General features: G+C 34.5%; 1 long non-coding RNA gene across 1 annotated transcript in view; it reads left to right on the forward strand.

Moving 5' to 3' along the window:
- LOC129059485 (uncharacterized) overlaps window positions 1-18,995 on the forward strand; it is a 441,076-nt gene extending 422,081 nt beyond the window's left edge. The window contains exon 3 of the long non-coding RNA XR_008525413.2: window positions 18,815-18,995. This is a non-coding gene — a long non-coding RNA (uncharacterized LOC129059485). The remainder of the gene's footprint in view (window positions 1-18,814) is intronic.
- The last annotated feature ends 3,151 nt before the right edge of the window (window positions 18,996-22,146 follow it).

Genomic DNA, 22,146 nt, shown 5'->3' on the forward strand with positions numbered 1-22,146 from the left:
TTTTACAACTCTGACGGTGATACAAGTTTACCAAATACCTTTGGCGATTTGAACCATCATAAATTGGCATCCATGACTGATGTATTTCTAAATCTTACCTTCTGGGAAACAGGAAAGCTATCTCAAAATCTTTCTCCAAACCTAGTACTCTTTAAGTTGTTAAAATATATATTTGCAAAATGAATCATATCTAATAGAGGGAATTTTAAAAAATAACATTTTTTAAATTTAGATAAATTGCCATATTGTCATTTGAAGTCTGTAATAATATAAAAAATTTGTGATAATTATTATTTTATTTTAATAACACTACGGTTTTGGCTATTAATTCACATGATGTGTAGTAGAGTGCTTGTATTGAGACCTAGCTCCTTGTTTTTGCTCTGTGGTCTGATATCTTTTTATACCATGAGTTTGCTTTTCAACATAGACTTGACTGCAATAAGTCAACTGAAATTTTGCTGAGTACCGTTTATGGAACCTGGAGTCAAAGGCTCCTTCCTCGCCTTTGGGTGCTCAGGGCATTGCGCCAATATTTTGATTTGAGGTCATGTTATTCCTTTATTCATGCTGTTCACAGTGTGGCTATTAAATGTATACCTATATTAAGAATTCCTGCTGTTATAATAGGTGTACCAAATAAAACTCAAATCATGCGTAAATGCTCCATAGGGAAATTGGGCAAAGTCTGTGAAGCTGGTTTTTTAAAAAGCATTAAGGATGTTTTAAGAACATCTTTAGTAGAAGCACCTAAATTACTTTTCTTTTTAAGTCTTGTTTTAAACAATAGTTCATCTGAGGCAAGAAAAATGTGTAAAGATTTTTGTGATTCTAAGAATATCTATGAAAGAAGATAATTGAGAAAATGCTTTACAACAAAAGTGATTCTAGATAATTGTTCTTAAAAGTCATGTGTTAAAAATAACATCCAAAAGAGTTATGTTGTAGAAAAGATTTGCAACGCACTATTGTGCAAAAGTTACTAATACAGGTATGATTATCATGTATACATAATAGAAGTCTGTACTTATGAACATTCATCTATAAAAATGGATCCTATAGCAGAGAAAGAAAGTAGGTTTTTCAATTTTATTTTAGCTGATTCTAATGTGGGACTAGGTGCACAGTTTGAAGAAATAAATTTATTTTTCTAATCATAAATAAGAGGTCAATGCCACAGATGTAGATATAGATAATATCTATATCTATATATATGTTATTCACTCACTTCACTCTTTTAAGTTTTCAAATGTAATACACCTATATAAATGTGCATATATCATAAGTATACAACTCAATGGATTTTTGCAAACTGAAAATACTCAGGTAACTAGGACTTAAGTAAAAAAAAAAAAAAATTGCCAACTTTCCAGATACCCGCTTTTGCTGCCTTCAAGTCACAAGCTAACCACAATGGTAACCACTATCCTGACTTCTAGTAGCATAGAGATTTTTGCTTTTTGGCACTTTTTTTATTTTGAAAGTTGAGAACTCAAATATTTTCAGCTAAGTTAAGAATGTGAAACAATTTTAAAAGTTCAGCTCAATGAAGTTTTACACATTTATACTTTTGTGTAACCACAATTCAGATCAAGATATAGATTTCTCCCAATGCCAAGATTATTCTCATGTTCCTCTCTAGCCCATAGTCATTATCTTTCCAGAAAGAGGCTTTGTTAGCTGCTGTGCTGGCTGCAGAGGGTAGAAGTGGATGAAACATAGTCCTTGTCCTCAAGGAATATATAGTAGAGGATCCAGATCTATAAGCAGGAAATTTCAATCTTGTGTGCTAAAGGTTATGATGGAGATAAGAAAGGAGTGCCCTGGGTCCCCCTAGGAAGGGCAGCTAGGTCCCTCTTAAAACATCAGGCATGTCAGTGAAAGCAATGATTAAACCAAGAGGTAAAAGATGGGAAGGGACTAGCCAGGTAGAGAAACTACCAAAGAACTACATCTGTAGAACCCTAGAGGCCAGAAATCAAATGGCCAGGAGTTCAAGACGACTGTATCTTAAAACGTTAGGCAGAGAATGATAGCAAATGATCAGGAAAGATCACCAGAGACCAGGTCACATAAGAAATATGAACTTTGTCTTGAGGTTGTGGCAAATGCGACATGGTCAAACCTGAGCTTTAGAAAATTCACTGGCTATAGTTTAGAGACCTAATTGGGAAGAGCAAGGCTGAACCTAGGGAGAAGAAAGGTGATAGTCTCAGGATTCTAAGTGACAATAGAACCAGAGACAAAATAACAAGAAATGTAGTCAACATTAAAGCCAACATTAATCAAGCCAGGTAACGACTAAGCACTTTGGGAGGCCAAAGTGAGTGGTTCATGAGGTCAGGATATTGAGACCATCCTGGCCAGTATGGTGAAACCTCATCTCTACAAATACAAAAAATTAGCCAGGTGTGGTGGCATATGCCTGCAGTCCCAGCTACTTGGGAAGCTGAGGCAGGGGAATCACTTGAACCCAGGAGGCAGAGGTTTCAGTGAGTCGAGATTGCGCCACTGCACTCCAGCCTGGTGAGAGAGCAAGACTCTGTCTCAGAAAAAAAAAAAAAAAAAGAAATTTCTTTTTCTGCTTGATACCCTAAATCATCTCTCTCAAGTTCAAAGTTACACAAATCTTGAGGGCAGGGGCAAAATGCTGCCAGTCTCTTTGCTAAAACATAGCAAGAGTCACCTTTGCTCCAGTTCCCAACAAGCTCTTCATCTCCATCTGAGACCTTCTCAGGCTGGACCTTATTGTTCATATCAGTATCAGCATTTTTGTAAAAGCCATTCAACATATCTCCAGGAGGTTCCAAACTTTCCCACGTTTTTTTGTCTTCTTCTGAGCCCTCCAAACTGTTCTAACCTCTGGCTGTTACTCAGTTCCAAAGTCACTTCCACATTTTGGGGTATCTTTTCAGCAATGTCCTACTCTACTGGTACCAATTTACTGTATTAGTCTGTTTTCACGCTGCTGATAAAGACATACCTGAGACTGGCAGGAAAAACAGGTTTAATTGAACTCACAGTTCTACATGGCTGGGGAGGCCTCAGAATCATGACTGGAGGTGAAAGGCACTTCTTACATGGCAGTGACAAGAGAAAATGAAGAAGATGCAAAAGCTGAAACTCCTGATAAAACCATCAGATCTCGTGAGACTTATTCACTACCACAAGGAGAGTATGGAGGAAACTGCTTCCATGATTCAAATTATCTCCCACTGGGTCCTTCCCACAACACATGGGAATTATGGGAGTACAATTCCAGATGATATTTGGGTGGGGACACAGAACCAAACCATATCAATGGATTAAACACTTAAAAGTAAAACCTAAAAGTATAAAAACCCTAGAAGAAAATCTAGGAAATACCATTCAGGACATTGGCCCTGGCAAACATTTCATGATGAAGACTCCAAAAGCAATTGCAACAAGAGCAAAGATTGACAAGTCAGACCTAATTAAACTAAAAAGCTTCTGCACAGCAAAACAAACTATCAACAAAGAGACAATCTAGAGAATGGAAGCAAATATTCACGAAGTATGTATCCAACAAAGGTCTAATATCCAGATTCTATATGGAACTTAAACAAATCAACACGCAAAAAACAAACAACTCCATTAAAAAATGGGCAAAGGACATGAACAGACACTTCTCAAAAGAAAACATACATGAAGCCAACAGGCATATGAAAAAATTCTCAACATCACTGTATTTAGTTTCTCCAATTTGCATTAGAGAAATGCAAATCAAAACCACAATGAGATGCAATCTCATACCAGTCAGAATGGCTATTAGTAAAAAGTTAAAAAAATACAAAAACCAAAAAACAGATGCTGGCAAGGGTGCAAGTAAAAGGGAACACTTATACATGGCTGGTGGGAATGTAAATTAGTTCAGTCACTGTAGAGAGCAGTTTGGAGATATCTCAAAGAACTTAGAACTACCATTTGACCCAGCAATCCCATTATTGGGTATATACCCAAAGGAATATAAATCATTCTACTACAAAGACACATGCATAAGTATGTTCACTGAAGCACTATTCATGATAGCAAAGACATGGAATCAATGGAATATATTCCATGGTGTATATATATATATATATATATATATATATATATATATATATATATACACCATGGAATACGTTCCTTGGAATATATTCCATGGTGTATATATCTATCCATGGAATATATTCCATGGTGTGTGTATATATATATGTACACCATGCAATACTATGCAGCCTTAAAAAGAAGAAAATCATGTCCTTTGCAGCAACATGGATGCAGCTGGAGGCCATTATCCTCAGCAAATCACACAGGAATGGAAAACCAAATACTTCATGTTCTCATTGATAAGCAGGAGAAAAACACTGAATACATATGGACATAATGAAGGGAGCGATAGATAGACATCAGGGCCTACTTGAGGGTGGAGGGTAGAAAGAGGGTGATGATCAAACAACTACCTATTGGGTACTATACTAGTTACTTGGGTGACAAAATAATTTGTGTACACCAAACTTCCATGACTTGAAATTTATCCATGTAACAAACCTGCACATGTACCCCTTGAATCTAAATTAAAAGTTAGAAAGAAGAAAAAATGAGATATGTGAAAGGATAGGGTAGGAAATAGTTTGTTAGAAAGGTATGGGGGGATGCAGAGGGCCCAAAAGCTAAAAATAAAACTCACAATATATCACAGCTTACCCAGACAGCATTGCCGAATAGTTCTAATTGTTCTTCCTTAAGTGGACCCTTACATATTGCTTTGAAATATTCTTAATCATATTAAAAAGGTTTGTAGCTATTTATGGATAATGACAACATGTAGGATTTGAAGTTATACTGCTAATATATGGATAACATGATCAGTACATTTCTGTTGGTGAGGCTATGGATGATTTTATTACATCTTTGTTTCTCTCACTCAACTGAATTTTTCTGCAGTAAGAATTTTGTTGTCTTTTACAGAAAAGCAGACCTATTAATGTTAAAAAATATTTGGAGAAAAAATATAAACATAATCATTAAAAAATAGACTCAAAGTCGTATGCCACTTTATTTACAAAGTCCATCTTTGGATGGTTGAAATATATGCATTTTAAAATTTTATTATTTATTGTTTTACTTTCTATCTAATAACTTATTCAAGTTTTCATCTCCTGGCATGTATTATTTTTAATCAGAGAAATATGAGTAATAGTATAGATTAAAAATATGGGAAGAAATATTCTGAAATATTAAGAATGGTTATCTTGAGGTGGTGGTACTTTAGGAGATTTCCTTCTGTAGATACTTTCTTTTGAACAGTTGCTATAATGGAAACTATTAGAAGTTAAACTTTATCTAAAGTAACTCAACAAATCGATATCTAAATATTGCATAATTAGTATGCAATATTTAGATAAAGAGTTATATACCATAATTAGTATGGGTATAGAACTAAAAAGTTATATACCATATATATCATAATTAGTTATATACCATAATTAGTATGGTATATGACTTTCTAGAACATCTTTTTTTAGAAAGCTATATTACATTAATACTTACCATATGTTCTAAATAACTATCATATTTCCTTTTATGCATGTCTTTTTGATAATGCCTATTTTTAAAATCCCTCAGAACATTTTTTAAAATGTTGGAATAATTAATTGCCTGATGCAGTAAGCATTAAGTTAATAATGTAATGTTTATTCATTTATTTTGCAATAGTACTTCAGACTTCTTTTATTTGAATGCTGGCAATGTGATAATAAATGAAAATATTTTCAAGACTGATTTTATCGATAGTCACTCTAACTCAAGTGATTAAAGAGAATACCATAGTCTGTAGTTACTAAATGATAGTTTTATTCCCTGCAAAATAGTTACTCATCTTGGTTGGCTGCTCTAGTGGAATTTTGTTTATGACTCTAAGACCTGTATTAGAAGGTAGCTCTGTCTTAGTCTTGCTTTAAATTCTTATTAATATAGTTCACAAAGAAAGGACAACTAGTCAAAGAACCAAAATGTATATATCTTAATCCTAAAAATACTATCACTTCAAAGTGAATTACAGCACTGTATGGAAAAAGGCTTGCATTGTTATTTAAGTTCATCCATTCATTTCAACAGGACTAAAATAAATGGTGCACTTACCTCACACAGCATTGAAATGCATGGTGATGAAAAGAAAGGGTGAACTTCAAAGACGCAATGTGCAAGATTTCAGATTTGATGGAGGGATTTACTTCTCAAATTGTCATTGCCATTGACTGGATTTACTAATCAATGAGCAAAAATTGAATGAAATGAGAAGCTGTGCCTAAAACTAGTAAATCTATAATTCATATTTTACTTTTGCTTGTTGAAAGACAGGGCAATTTTGATCAGTGGCTGAGACAGCATTATATATGAACCCTAAACTTTTATTCTGGGCCTTTACCTAAGGCTATTTCAAAATCACACCTAAATTTGTTTAATAATATAATTATTAATTTAGAAATTTTTTTCTAAAAAATAATATTTAGAATTCTACATTTTAATCATGCCTTGATTTATTTGGCCTTGTGAATTTATGTTCAGGTTTTACATTTTTAGCCTTTGTTTATGTTACATTGCTTCAGCTATTTTTTCAAGCATTAGGTTGATTATCTAGGTCATAAATCTTATTTTGTCACTGAAATTTTGTATTATACAAAATGCCTGATTAATTAAATAAAATTAATCAAAACTACTATATAGACCGAGCAGGTTTAGTGATTAGTTGTGATATATTTTTCCAATAATTATTTTAAGCCAATTCATTTCCTCTCTAAAAATACATACATGAGTACTAATCATGATTCATTTGAGGTGTGTGCACCATGACTTATGGCAGCTATGAGCAAAATGTCATCCTTTAAAAAATATTTTTTGCAGAGTTTCGCTTTGGGATGATTAAAAAAAAAACTTTTAGAAATAGTAGTAATGGCTGTGTAACATTGTAATGTAACTAATGCCACTGAATGGGATACTTAAAACTGTTAAAATTTCATATTTTATACTCTATATATTGTATTACAATAAAAACTTTTAAAAAGAAACAAGAAAAAAGAAATTAAATTGTATGTTTGCTTTATAATCACAACTAACATTTTTGAAACTTTAGATTTGGGGATCAAAGGATTTATGTCACTATATCACAACAGGTTAGTGAAGATGATAGGTTTTTACTGGAAATTTTGAGAAAGAAATAGTTGTAAGGTGTTCTCATCAGGAACTTTGTACCAATTCTCCCTGGTTAAATATGAACCGGGCTTTCAAAGTCCGCTGAGTGAAGGCTGCAGCGTTTTCAGTTGGTAATGTCTTGAAATTTTCCATCTGATTTAGTCAGCTAGGGGTTTTAGGAGTTCCCTTTCCAATATTGAGGTTGAGGTGGTTGGCAACTTGATCCTTTTATTGCTTCTGGGTCCCTCCCTCAACTCTCTACAGCAGCCAAATGCTGTTCAGAGGCATGTGGGGAACCAAAAAGTGTGAATCTCACATCCTCTTAAAATTCTGTCTTTCTTTTTGGACTAGTCATCCCAATATACAAAACCATCTCTGAGAAATGGAAAGGGAAAAGCTCAGAGTGAGAGAAGTGGGATATTTCAAAATTTTTGCCAAAAACAGCAAGGCCGGAAAATCCTTGGCAAAACAGAAGAGCTGGCTACTTTAACACCTTTCTCATTCCTAGGATCCCGGGTGATTGAATCTGGCCTCCCGTTAACTACAGTGCTACTGTCCCCAAAGGTTCTGTTTTTGCAGGTGGAAAAGCAGTCAGAGCAGCGGCACCTTCTCTCCAACTCAAACATTCTTTTCCAGGCCCTCTGTGGAGCAGTCTGCTCCAGTGAGCACAGCATTCAGTTATCAAATCCCTGAAGGCCCATTAGACCTTAACCAAATGACAGCCTGTAAAGTTCCTTGGCGCGAAGAATTAGGTTGAGCTGTTAACCTTCCCCATGCAAAGGACAACAAAGAAATTCTAGTAAGAGGTAAAAGGACAGACACTCAATTTACTGTTTTACTATTAAATTCTCATTTTTGCTCATGGAAATAAATGTGCTCGCTTTTCACAGCCATTTTCCTTTGGCAACTGGCATAGGGGGCTACCTGTAGCAGCAGCCTCTTTGCCTCTCTGCCATTTATTATCCCATTCCAGCTTGCTGCCTACTCCACTCAAGCACCTTATATAAAGTGATACCGCTTAAGCTGAAGTGCTAAAGTCTACCCGCCCTAAATGGGATATGGAAATGTGGGAATATTAGCCCTTAAACAGTAGGCTAAAATTTCTTTCATCCATAGATCCCTCAGGCAGACTGGATTTTAAAGCCAAACTCGCAGGTTGCCTTTTGCTTTGTAAATCAGCAGTTGGATGTGTAACTGGGACTTTTTTTTTTTTTTTTTAATGTCAAAATGACTCTTGGGTGTTGATCTGGCAAGTGGAAATAACATAGAAGGGCTGTATAAGTAGTTTTGGAATGGCAGTTAAAATCTTATAATCTGACTTTAACAATTGATTTTGCTCCAAATTTCCATATTGGTATTATTCAGCTTTTGGCCCAGGATCGGGAAATGGAACTTTTCCCAATGAAACTCAGACTAAGCTTAATATTGGACTTATGCTGCTCATAGTTTGGGTAGGTAAATTTTAAACATCTGATTTGCAGGCCAACTTCTAGAAAAAGAAGATGAAAAGGTCATTTCATTTATTCCCCTGGTGGGATGGAACATTTTCTTCCAATATGTTTTCCAATTTACTTTTGAAATTTATGGAGCTTAAGAAAAGTACCATTCCATTATCTAACGGTTCTTGCTAATAGGCAGTTTCCTTAAATACCCAGCCTAAATTTTCCATTACTCATCTGACTTCAAATCTTCACCATTTTCCAATCATATGGATTTTATAACTTAATGTTTGCTAAATCCTTAGTTAATAGACATTCTCAAGATTGTAATTTTAAAACAATGCATATTAAGTGATTTTGTTCCCTTAGAAGTTCTGTAAACTACTGATTGAATGTGTGAATCATTTATGCCCTATCTCTAAAAGAGTGAACACTTTCTTTGTAAACAAATGCTCTGGAAAGCGAGAGATGAACTCATTTATTTTGCCGAGCTAAGAGAATTGTTCTGCTTCGCTTGATGCTGTCAGAATTTTTAAGAAAGAATAAAATGTAAAGTAAGCATGCTTGTGGTTATTCTCTGAGGTTAAGCCAAGAATAGTATATATGGAAAGAAACAATGCATTTTACAGAACTGGTCAGCAGCAATTTCTTTCAATCACTAGTAACCTGTGGGGTGTTCAATCATTGACCTACCAGCAAAAGGTTGCATCTTTCATTACCAGTTCTTTGATATATTGGAAACTTTAGGTCCACTCACGGTTCAACTTTTATATTAGGTATTGAAAAGCCATCCTTACTAGACTTGCCAATTTAGCTGCTATATGGATTAAAATTGTTGCAAATCTTTTCTGCATATTCCTCCTGATAATTAATTTCAGCTATTTGGTAATAACAGCTAATATCAATTGAGTACTCGCTATGTACCAAGCACTATTTAAAGTGCTTTATCTGAAATAATTTAATTTCACAGGAATCTTTGTTAGATGTACTTATGGGCCCATTTTACAGGTGAAAAAAGTAAAGCACTGATTGATTCATTTGCCTAAGGTTTCACCTCTAGAGTGAGGCAAAACCAGGATTAGACGCCTTATTCTCGGTCTCCAGAGACCATGCTTTTAATCACAATTTTATTATAGTCAAAATGTGAATATTTTTATTATTAAAGAACACTTTACAGCAGCATGTATGGAGTATTTTTGCCAAAAATATTAAACATGAATTTGATGAAGCCTCTAGATCCAATTTCAAATTTACAGGAAATATAGAGGGTAGAGGAATGTGTTAAGGAACCACAGGGATGCTGTCAGCAAAATCCATACTATGGGAAACTGGATACATAAGGAATCTGGTTTCTTCAACACATAAATTGCAAGGAAGAGAGAGAGAGAGAGAGAGAGAGGAGTGGAAGCCTATAAATTAAAAGAGACTTAAGAAGCACATATCAACCAATAACAACAACAACGCATGCACCTTATCTGGACCTCTATCCAAGAAAAAAAAAACATTAAAATTAAGACATTATGAGAAGAAATTTAAGTTCTATACATTTTGTAAATAATGTCACAAAGAGAGTACATGTCTGATGTTGTCATCGCAAAAAATGTTAAATACTTGAGGTTATGTATATGTTAATTAGTTTGATTTAATTTTTCCACATTGTATTAAAAAATCATAACACTACTTGTATCCCATAAGTATACATAACTGTAATTTGTCAATATGTAGTAAAAAATTTAAAAACGAACGCTAGAGACTTATTGGTATTAAGAAATCATTGTAAAATTTTTAAAAAGTAATCATGTTGTGGTAATGTTTTAAAAAAAGAGACCCATATATATGAGTCTTTTAGTCCATATATATATTCAGTCCATACATTTATATACAAAGTCTATATACATATATTTACCCATACATATATATATCTCTCTAGATAGATATGAATAAAATTATATGTTGTTCAGGATTTCCTTAGAAATATAATATAATCGGAAATATAATCAGGGCCGGGCGCAGTGGCTCACACCTGTAATCTCACCACTTTGGGAGGCCAAGGCGGGTGGATCACGAAGTCAGGAGATCGAGACCATCCTGGCTAACACAGTGAAACCCCGTCTCTATCAAAAATACAAAATTAGTCCGGCGTGATGGCGGGCGCCTATAGTCCCAGCTACTCTGGAGGCTGAGGCAGGAGAATGGCGTGAACCCGAGAGGCGGAGCTTGCAGTGAGCCGAGATCATGCCACTGCACTCCAGCCTGGGCGACAGAGTGAGACTCCGTCTAAAAAAAAAAAAATTATATGTATATATATATAAAATCAGGGATGTGACAAGTGGGTAAGGGTATAAAAAATACATATTGGTCATGTGTTGAAAATAATGATATTATGTAATAGGGATATGTGGGTTTGTCTTGTTTTTGATCTCTTTTTGTATGTTTGAAATTTTCCAAAATTAAAAGCAAAGTAAACTAAAACAATAATAATTAATGGCAGTTCCTGCAATCATTTGAAAAAAGTGTGATTTATAACAATTTATAAAATTTGTTACTACATAGAAGTAAGCCAAATGTTTCAAATGCTAATGGTTTTATGTCATAAACTGCCAATTCTCCTATTTGAATTAGTGTATATTTCTTTCACAGAGAACCTTGTACAGCATCATGGTGACTTTAAGGGTTAGTCTTTAGTGGGAAAATTTATTTTCAAAAGGGATCTGACAGCAAATGAAAAGATTGGAAAAATCCTTCAGAGCAGAGTATGATCAGATTTACTATAAGTGGTACTCATTTACCAAAAGTGATTAAATTATAGTCAGGATGTACCCTGAAGCACCCACTTCAGTAGACAGACTAGAATATATTTAGAAAACGTGGAACACTGCACTACATCTGTACTTTACCTTTCACAAACTAATCTTATGTTTCCATTATAGTGGCTTATGCTAACTCTGCTTTCATCACATATTTCATTGGTGCTTAGAACATGAAACATGTTGCAAAGACCATATTTTTCTTAATTTTTTTCTATAGATATTGGAAGACAAACTGCCTATGTAAAACAATCCTTGACTCAAAAAAAAGGTCAGTGTAATAATGAAGGTTAGAAATGCCACAAATGGGAATAGGATCAGCCACAACAAGGGTGTTAACTTTTGCTGGTAATGCATGTCTGGCTTCTTTTAAGCAAGCATAACTATATGCTTTGGAAAAACCTTACCCTACTAGCTATTAGATGTACTTCCTCCATAAATGACAGAAATATCTGTTCTTAAAATTAGCTATTCAGTGTAAGAGTTTCTAAATATATAATCTGTCAAAAATCATATTCTGGCCTTTGGATACTCAAAAAGAAATCATTATGAATTTATGGGGCCAGAGCCATATATATATATATATATATATACACGTCTGTATATATATATACACATCTGTGTATATATATGTACGTCTGTATATATATATACACGTCTGTGTATATATACTGTATATATACGTATACATGTGTATATATATACGTGTGTATATATATACGTGTGTGTATATATATATACGTGTGTGTATATATATACGTGTGTGTGTATATATATATATATCATCTACAGTGTACTATGCTAATGAGAACTACTCATTTATCACATTTGAGTGTAGTTAAGTGGAGTACTTCAAAGCCGCATTTGACTTCAGTTTCACTTCTCCACTATAAGTTATCAGCACTCAACAGAGTGAACAATTTGAGAGGTGTGCAACTCTTGATCTCCTTATTGATCTCTGTTTTCTCTGATATAAATTATGAGTTTTCATTTTCACTCAACACCCTGCAGGAAAGAGAAAACAGATTCAGACTAAAGCACGTGCCTGACAATATGTCTGCTGCATTGCATGAGGCAGCCTTGCTGCAGCCAACCATAGTGGGGCAAGTCGCAAATCTATAGCACCGAATTACTTTACGTCAGCTATTTCATTAGAGTTTGTGCATTACCACAAAATCCCATTTTTTTTGACAAAAAATTTTAGTGAAATTCTGTTTCACGAAATTACTGAAGACCCCTCATTGCCTGTAATAGTTTAAATTAAATATTCTACTTGTTTTTTAGATGTTCGTGATGAGATAGAGACCAAAGTCTTTTTGCAAAAGATATATGAATTTCTAGGAAATTTCATCATATCAGATGTGTAAAGGATTTTTTTAAAGTATGCTCTTTAAAATAATACATTTTGTTTACAATGTTTTGGGAACTGTTGTATGTGGACTATCTTAAGGAGACAATGTGAATTATTATGAATTACTGTTGTTTGCTTTGAATACAATATTACTTTTCTATTAATTGTGACCCATCATTTTCTCAAGAGAAGGATGGGTTAAATAAATAATTAATTTATGCTATGACAATTGTGATTCCCATGAACATAATTTTCTATTATCCACACATAATAGTGATTACCTTGATTAAAATGTTGATGATCAATTTCATTTATCTGTCAGTGTCACTCATAAAATTATAAAAATGGAAGGATAAAACAATTGGATAAAGATTTCCTCCCTACTTTAAAATAGTTTCAAAATGAGAATATATTATGAATTGACTGAGTGGGAAGAGATGGTATCATTACCGATGTAATTTACACAAAGTCCTGATTTTGTGTTTCTGTCATAAACCCTGAAAGCTGGAAAAAGCAATAGTCTGTCACTTTTTCATTTTTCTCAATTCATATGTTTTCTTGAAAAGCTGATTCTACTCTAAATGTTTGTGCACATACCAAACAAATATTTTGCCTCACAACCATTTGTTCATCCCAATGTGAGCATATTTCTCCCCTGGTCTACAGCTTTTATGACTGTGTACATATCATTAGCACCCGTTTTCACTCTAAAGTATCCTGGGTTAGACTACAAATTATATGATCAACATAGCCCATATCTGTGTGCCTAATTAATTCCAAAAATTCTAGTTGACTTTAGAATGCTGCTTTTTATGAAATAGATCTTATTCAATTATGATCTAAGTAGTGATTTGCAATGCCTTTTCTATGAATGTCAAAAATAAAATAAGAAATGCTGAAAATGTAAAAGGTTTTAAAGAAACTTAGAAATATAATTTAGAAACTATTAAACATTTGTATTTATTAATTCTTGAGAAAAGGTAGATTATAGTGAAATAAAAATATACTTTAGCAATTATTCATTGATACATAAGCATACAGACAGGAGTTTCTCAAGAATTAAAGCATATTAGTCTGATAAATATTTTTACAAAATATTTGCTCTGAAGCCATCTGTTCAACAATGCCATTGAGGTAAAATATTAAAGGTAGAGAGAATTTAAAGTTTTACAATATATTTGTTATGTAAATTATATTGGAAAGTTAGCATTATGCATATATATATATATATTTGAAAGTGGGTCAAGTACAGCACCTTAATTGATCAATGGGGAAATCAGCTTATGACATTTAGATTCACCCATGACCTGATGTAAAAAAGGAAATTGTTTCCTCTGTGACATTGGATTGGCATCAATTATCTCTGGGGAGATGGAAAACCCTGAACCGATGCTTTAAAGGATAAAGAGCCTTTCAGGCACCTCTAAAGTGTGTTTCAGTAAACCATGCAGATTGATGTAATAGTATCCCAAATGTAACTTTCACAATGAAATGTGAATAATAATTAGGTAAGATGTTATTTTAAGATTTTTATTCCCAAATGGTCCATTCCTTTCATATTCTAAATTCCAGTGCCCTTGTAGGTCCAATTAAGAGGCTTAATTGAAGAATTCCAAGTTAGCAGACTGTCCTGGCACTCAGAGGATATTGTGCCTGGTAATGATAGTGTTGAATTGGACAGAAAGAATATTCACAAAGGTTAGTAGAGATACATGTATTTTATAATGTGACATTTATTTTTTAATCATATGGAAAGTTAACCCTGAGTGCACTTATTTTCTTTTTTTCAAATCTATCCTGTGCTTCATTTCCACTGCCTGCACGCCCTGGAATCCCTTCATTCTTAAGTAATGGATAAAAATGCACAAGCAGTAGTAAATTTTAATTTATTATCATTATTTTTCTGTTAATATCTGTGGCTTAGTTTGTCTGAAATGCAGATTGAGGCAAGTCATTCTATGACTTTCAGTCACTCCTTCCAAAGTAGAACTATTAGAACAATCAAAGCTAAAATTTGAATAAGGGCACAAGAGAGAGAATTGCCTATATGAATTTGATTTCATACACACATTAGCACCCAATTAGACACAGCCTTATGTTGTCCTAGCATATTGTCATGATGCACTTCAACTCTTTTATATGGGGCCTTTGTTGGCATGTCTTTTATCATATTAACATAGAGGCAGGTATTTTCTCTACTGAGGATGAATACCACACAAAACACATGGCAGAGAGTGCATTACTTGTGTGGTATTTACATTTCTCTGATAAATTGTATGGCAATTATTGTGTTGTGCCATTAATATTTTTCTCTTAAGAATTATACTTACATCTTACTTGTGAGTCATTTCATAAACAAAAAAGTATAATTACTAATAAAGAATCATTAATCTTAATTTCAAAAATTTAGAACTTGATAGGTAATATATACTACAATAGGATATAGGGTCAAAGGCATTTTAATAATTTGTTAAAGCTATAATTAATTGTGGGTTTTGTCAAACTATATAATGAGAAACATAATATTTGTTTTTTTCTTGCAGCAAATGAAAAGCTAAAATTGGATATAAAAGTTTTCTATTTCTATCTAAAGATGATTTCTTAGAATGATTATCTATTGTGTTTTCTTGTTGTGATAGTAAATACTTGTAAATAATTATTTCACTGCTCCCACTGCCCTGCTCTCATTTTTTAAAGCTATCTCCTGAGTTTGAAGGTCATTTTTTTTTCTATCCATTGGCATTCTAACCCAGTACTCAAATGACTCAGACAGACCAACTTCTTTAATTTCCATACATTAATATTCTCTGAAGTGGCACCAATAGTGCTAACAATTTTCTCACTGACCCAGCAAGTGTTACTTGTCTTTAGTCATAATCCAGAAAGACAGTCTTTCCCACAAATCCTGCATATAAAATTAGTGCCTCATTCATGGGACAAACAGTGAACTTTTGTATTGTTACAAGACTACCTAATGGTCAAATCTCCACGTGCTGCAAGTTTCCACATTCGTCTGCCTTCTAATGTAGCACATTTCAGTGTCATACATCTGGGCTAAACAAATATAGCTCATGTTCAAATATTCTATACCTGTCAAGAAGTTCAAAGACATTGGAATTGAGTTTTTCTTTATTCCTATGTACCTGTAAAGGGACAAAAGCTAGAGAAACAATTACCATGTTTTTGAAGCTAGTGCTTACTGATGTTTTCCTCAATTATATGAGGAATTGAAATGTGGTCTTTTCTTCCTACAGTTGACATTATGTGTCAAAAATATGTAAATAAGAGAAAATTGCTAAGAACATAATTTTGTTATAACTTAAACACTTTCTGCTGGCCAAGCCGCTTTTATTTCACATAGGTCTCTATCTTCTGTACACTCCGGTTGAGAAAACTGGAACTACACATAGTTTTGCTTCCAACAGGTGTTTTGACAGAAATTTTCAAAAGCTGTGTGTCCTTTGCGAACCACAGCTTCCACAATTTGTTTCTGTCTGCCATCTTGTTCAAAACTATGTCCCCTCCCCCAAAGAAAAACTATTCCCCCTTTAATCTTCTGACTTTTAAATGATTAGTGCTTAATGATAGCTCTCAGGCATTACCAAGACTGCAGGGAACAAACTTCATGAAATAGAAAGTAGAAAATTCTGAAATATAAAGTAAAGGAAGCTCTAGAAAATGGTGTATAGTAAATAAGAACTGTTCACCACAAAGTTATTGCTCTAATTTGCAGTTTTAGGTAATTTTCATCCTGAAGAACTAAATCAGATATAAATGGGATACTTCCATTTTTATTGTGCTAAGAATACTTATTAAATATGATCTCTCTTTTGCATAAATATGTCTTTAACTTCCTTATTTCAGAGACAGAAAATTGTAATATTTCATCTCATTTCAGCATAAGTTTTAGTCTGCTAAACTAATTTTTGTCCTATTTCAGAAATTAGGAAAACTTTAAGGTCTATCTTATCAAAAATAGGGCCTCACTACACAGTTTTTTTTTTTTTGTCTTAGCACTATATATTTTCAAAATTAAAGTATAGGCATCTGGGTTAAACAACTACTGCTCAAGTTGAGATATTCTATAGCTGTTAGGCATTTAAAATAAAGAACTTAATTGCACCTTATTCAATGCCAGAATGTCACAGGTTTATTGTTTTAATGATCACATACGTAGTATATATTGGTATGTGAATGTGTGTGTATGAGTGTGTGTGTTCGATGAGGAAGAAGTGGCTGTTTAGCTCTTTGAATTAAATCAGATATTTCAATTATATTTTGGCGAGATATTTTTGTGTAGTTTTTCAATATTTAATGGCTATATTTGAATTTTACATTGCAAAATAATTTTATGATAAATATAAATTAGGCAAAGAACAAGTAAATTTCCATGTAGAGCAAATTGTATGTGAAACTTTCTTTTAGACAAAGCTTTGTTTTAATTTGCTTTAAGCATCACTTTTTAAAATTACGGATTAATATTAGCAAATAAAAATCCAGAATTTGAATTGAATTACTATACTGAATTCAACACTTTGGGATCAAGAATAAAAGACAGTGAACTACTAAATTGTACCTTACATAATGTACAAATCTGTTACATGAGTATTTACTTTTTTATTTTACAAAGTACTAAATCTCTTATTCTTTGAAATTCCTTACAAAAATGAATATTATCTTTTATTCAAATGGTTGTAAGTAAAATAAACAGTTAGCTTGACCTTAACAACTTTAACTCCTGTATTAACTTCATATATACTTGAGAATTATAGGCACAGCTGAGTAAATTACAGGAAGAATAATTTGAAAAACAGAACAACAGGTGACAATTTGGTCCAGCTGCCAAAATCCTAGATTATTAATTTCTTATTTATCTATCCTTTTTCATTTTACAGTTTTTCTCTTGATATTAGATACTGTGCTCATTCCCTATTGCTCATTTTAATGAATACTTAACCATAGGAAATATTTGTTCATTTCAAGGGAATTCCCCCTGGTTTCAAAAAAGAATGCAGAAGCCATTTCAGAGCTTAATTAGGGAGATTTGGAACCTCTATGCTTGTTCAATCAATTTTAACACAAGTAAAAGCATTTTAACTATTCCCTTTGTCTATACAATCCTTTGCAACCCAGCAGAAAAATTCCATTCCCTCCACGGTAAGCTTAACCAAGCAGGACAGTCAGTTGGAGTGAGGTCACACTGGAAAATGTTTTTAAAAGGGTTTTCTAAACCCTTTAAAATTTTAAGTTAAGTTTTAATGAGCATTGCAGAAGAGTTAGATCCCCAGGGGGCAAATCAATTTTGAGTGTTGCACTGCCTGTTCCTTTTAGCCTCTGAAGTACCACCTTAGCTGACTTTTCAGTGGTTATGTTGAGCCAGATATTCAGCATGAAAGAATGCAAATATACAGCCTGTGAATTTCTCTCTCACCCAGGGGTCACCAAATCTTTCAGCTATTTTATTTTTTCAAGTGGTGAGAGGGATGGAATGGGTAGAACAAAGTGGTTGGCTATTTCAATACTAAGAGAGGTGTGAGGTTTAAAGTGGGCTATGGAAGGCTTGGGAAGCCTGGGATATGCTTAGTGATTTTTTTTTTTTTTTTTTTTTTTTTTTTTCTCCCTTGGGCCTAGGTCGGTTCTGGTGTACAGTAAGCTTAGGATTCAGCCTGGGACCCACTGTGGTTTAATGTGACAACCAAAAGATGAAAGAAAGCTCCCTAGTGACATATAGTGAAGTCCGGAGCCCATGTTTACTTTTAATTTTCTCTCATATATGTGCTGTTTAAGGGATTTTTAGACTCTTACAAGCTTGGAGATGTAGGGTTCCCCCTTATACAGGTTGCACAATTGCTTCTTCTTCACATATTTCCTCAAATAAACTGACACCAGGCATACTACTAAAAGGGCATTATGCTCCAGAGTGTTCTTCTCTGGGACTATTTACTACATTCTGCTATGTCCCAGCAGTAAGGAAATTATATATTAAAGATTAACTGAGCATATCATTTCCTCTCTCTAAGCTGCCATGAAGTAAGCCTGAAGACTGCTGCTCAGTGTTTCTGCAGTGTGTCCCTGTGAAAGAGAAGTTTTGAGGCCAGATGAGTATATGTCCTTTATTCTGCCTATGAATAAATATTTAGCTTTTGATTCATGATAATGTACAGTATTGAGCTTTTATTCTAGAAGATATTTTATTACTATTTTTTACCTGTTATCTTTTCAAATCATTACTTGAAGCTCATCTTTTCAGAAAGATCCACATGATAACCCTATTTAAAAGTACCACACCCTGGCCGGGCGCGGTGGCTCACGCCTATAATCCGAGCACTTTGGAAGGCCAAGGCAGGCAGAGCACAAGGTCAGAAGTTCAAGACCAGCCTGGCCAATATGGTGAAACCTCCGTCTCTAATAAAAATACAAAGATTAGCCATGTGTGGTGGCGGACACCTGTAGTCCCAGCTACTTGGGAGGCTGAGGCAGGAGAATGAGGTGAACCCAGGAGGCAGAGCTTGCAGTGAGCCAAGATCGCACCACTGCACTGCAGCCTGGGCGACAGAGGGAGACTCCGTCTCAAAAAAAAAAAAAAAAAAAAAAAAAGTACCACACCTCACTCTTTTACATCTGTGCTCAGTTGTTTTCTCATGGCATTTCACCACCTAACACAATATATACTTTTCTTAGTAGTTCTCTCTTTCCCTATTGTAATGCATGCTGCACGTGGGTAGGGAGTTGTTTATTTTGATTACTTATGCATCTCAAGTACCTAGAACAGAGTCTGGCACAGAGAGGGTTTCAAACAAATGTTACATTCTGTAAGTTTATTTAATAATTATTAATAAAAATATAGTTTTGGATACATATATTAATATAAAGTGAACTCATGTAATATTGCATTCATTTTCATAGCTGAATTTTATACTTTATTTAATATTTACACCAACCCTATGAATAGCTGATATGGTTTGGATGTTTGTTCCCTTCAAATCTCATGTTGACAGGTCATCCCCAATGTTGGAAGTGGGGTCTGGAAAGAGATGATTAGATCATGGGAGGTGAACCCTTCATGATTGATTTAACACCATCCCCTTGGTGATAAATGAGTTCTCACTCAGTTCACGTGAGATTTAGTTGTTTAAAAGTCTGGGACCCACGCCTCCCCCACTTTACTCCCCCTTCTCATGATTGGAGGCTTCCTGAAGCCTCACTAGAAACAGATGCTGGTACTATGCTTTGTGTACAGCCTGCAAAACCATGAGCCAATTAAACCTCTTTTCTTTATAAATTACCCAGCCTCAGGTGTTTCTTTATAGCAATGCAAAAATGGAGAGGTACAGTGGCTATTATTCCCATTTTACTGATGAGGAAACAGAATTTATTCAAGGTCATGGAGCTTGTAAGAGGTCAAGAGGGAATTATTTATTTATTTATTTATTGAGACAGAATTTCCCTTTTGTCGCCCAGGCTGCAGTGCAACAGCGTGGTCTCGGCTCACTGCAACCTCCGCGTCCCAGGTTCAAGCGATCCTCCTGCCCCAGCCTTCCGGGTAGCTGGAATTACAGGCACCTCCACCACATCCAGCTAATTTTTGTATTTTTAGTAGAGATGGGGTTTCATCGTATTGGTCAGGCTGGTCTCGAACTCCTGACCTCAGTTGATCCACCTGCCTCAGCCTCCCGAAGTGCAGGGATTACAGACATGAGCCATTGTGCCTGTCCTCAAGAGGGAATTTATGTCCATTCTTATCTGACTCCTGTGGGCATATTCTTTATACCGTCCACAGTGCTTTATTTATCTTTGAAAGGTCTAAGATAATGCCTTGAAAAACACATGTAATCATATTAATGTGGTGAAATATTGAATTCCAAATGCATTCTTGTTGACTAGAAACTTGCTTTTTTAAATCTGAATTTTCTTTGGGTATTTGAATTCATCTATAGTAAATAATCTCCAACTTTGGATAGCTCAGTTATCCTAAAAAATGGAGTCTAGTCACTAGCTAAAATTCAGGCTGAATTTACATCTCCTGTCTTCTTTGCATTTATTTGACAGACATATATAATCCTTAGACTTCTGGTAATAGGTGACACTAAAGGTGACTGGCATCTTATTTTCTTTCTTTTTTCTTTTATTTCTTTTCTTTTTTTCAGACGGAGTTTCACTCTTGTCACCCAGGCTGGAGTGCAATGATGCAATCTCGGCTCACTGCAACATTTAGCTCCCGGGTTCAAGCGATTCTCACACCTCAGCCTCCTGGGTAGCTGCAATTACAGGTGCCTGCCACCACGCCTGGCTAATTTTTGTATTTTTAGTAGAGACGGGGTTTCACCATGTTGGCCAGGCTGGTCTGAAACTCCTGACCTCAGATGATCCACCCGCCTTGGCCTCACAATGTGCTGGGATTACAGGAGTGAGCCACCGCACCCAGCCTGGCATCTTATTTTCATACTTAGCTATTTGGTAAATATTTTGTAGCTGCTTAATAAGAAGTTGCTGGAAAGTGTAAGGAGCATACACAACAATAATCATAGCCAATTTAATGTAATTTTACCTGGGTGAACTGTCTTAAGTGCCTTTAGGTGACTGTATAATTTCTTTTAGACTTTTCGATTGGATGCATCCCCTCATTTAGAAGCACAATAAAGAATACAGGCTATTTAAAATTTCATCAATAGTGGGGGAAAAAGATTAAAAAGTCATTTTTCTTAACATGAATTTTCCAAGACATCATTACATTTGACAGAATAGGTTAGATTATGCTGGTTTACAATAACAAAATATAGTTCTTCTTTGTGGTATGCATCCATCTCTGGTAAGCTACTGTTCAGCATATTCACTCCAGAACTTTGGCTGAGATCTGCCTCCATACAGAACATTACCACTTGTTCCAAAGAGAAGAAAGAGATATAGCAACTCACATGCTAGCTCTTACAACTTCTGCTCAGCAGTGACATTTCATTGGTCTAAACAAATCACTTGTCTATGCCTGAGTTTAACAAGGCAAGGAAGGGCACCAAGAGTCACATGCCACAACCAGATGACAATGGGGAGGGGGGGTGCATATTTTTCCAGGGAGATGAAATGAATAATTTTACATATTAATAAGATTGACTTACATTTTCTTTTCAAATTTGACTCACAGAGTTTTTAATTTTTTTTAATCTCACAGTAATATGAGAGTATTTTCCCTCCATTTTTGCTGCATCTTAAATACAGCTAGGTAGATTATGTTGGGCTTATATAACTGTCTAAGATCACCAATGATTTCCTTTGACTTTCAACTTATGTAAAAAACAACATTCTCTTCTACATTTTCTTGAAGGTACTCTATTTACAATTAGAAGTGGTCTTTGTT

The sequence above is a fragment of the Pongo abelii genome, chromosome 4 (genome assembly GCF_028885655.2).
Source record: "Pongo abelii isolate AG06213 chromosome 4, NHGRI_mPonAbe1-v2.0_pri, whole genome shotgun sequence".
In the NCBI taxonomy this organism is placed as follows: domain Eukaryota; kingdom Metazoa; phylum Chordata; class Mammalia; order Primates; family Hominidae; genus Pongo; species Pongo abelii.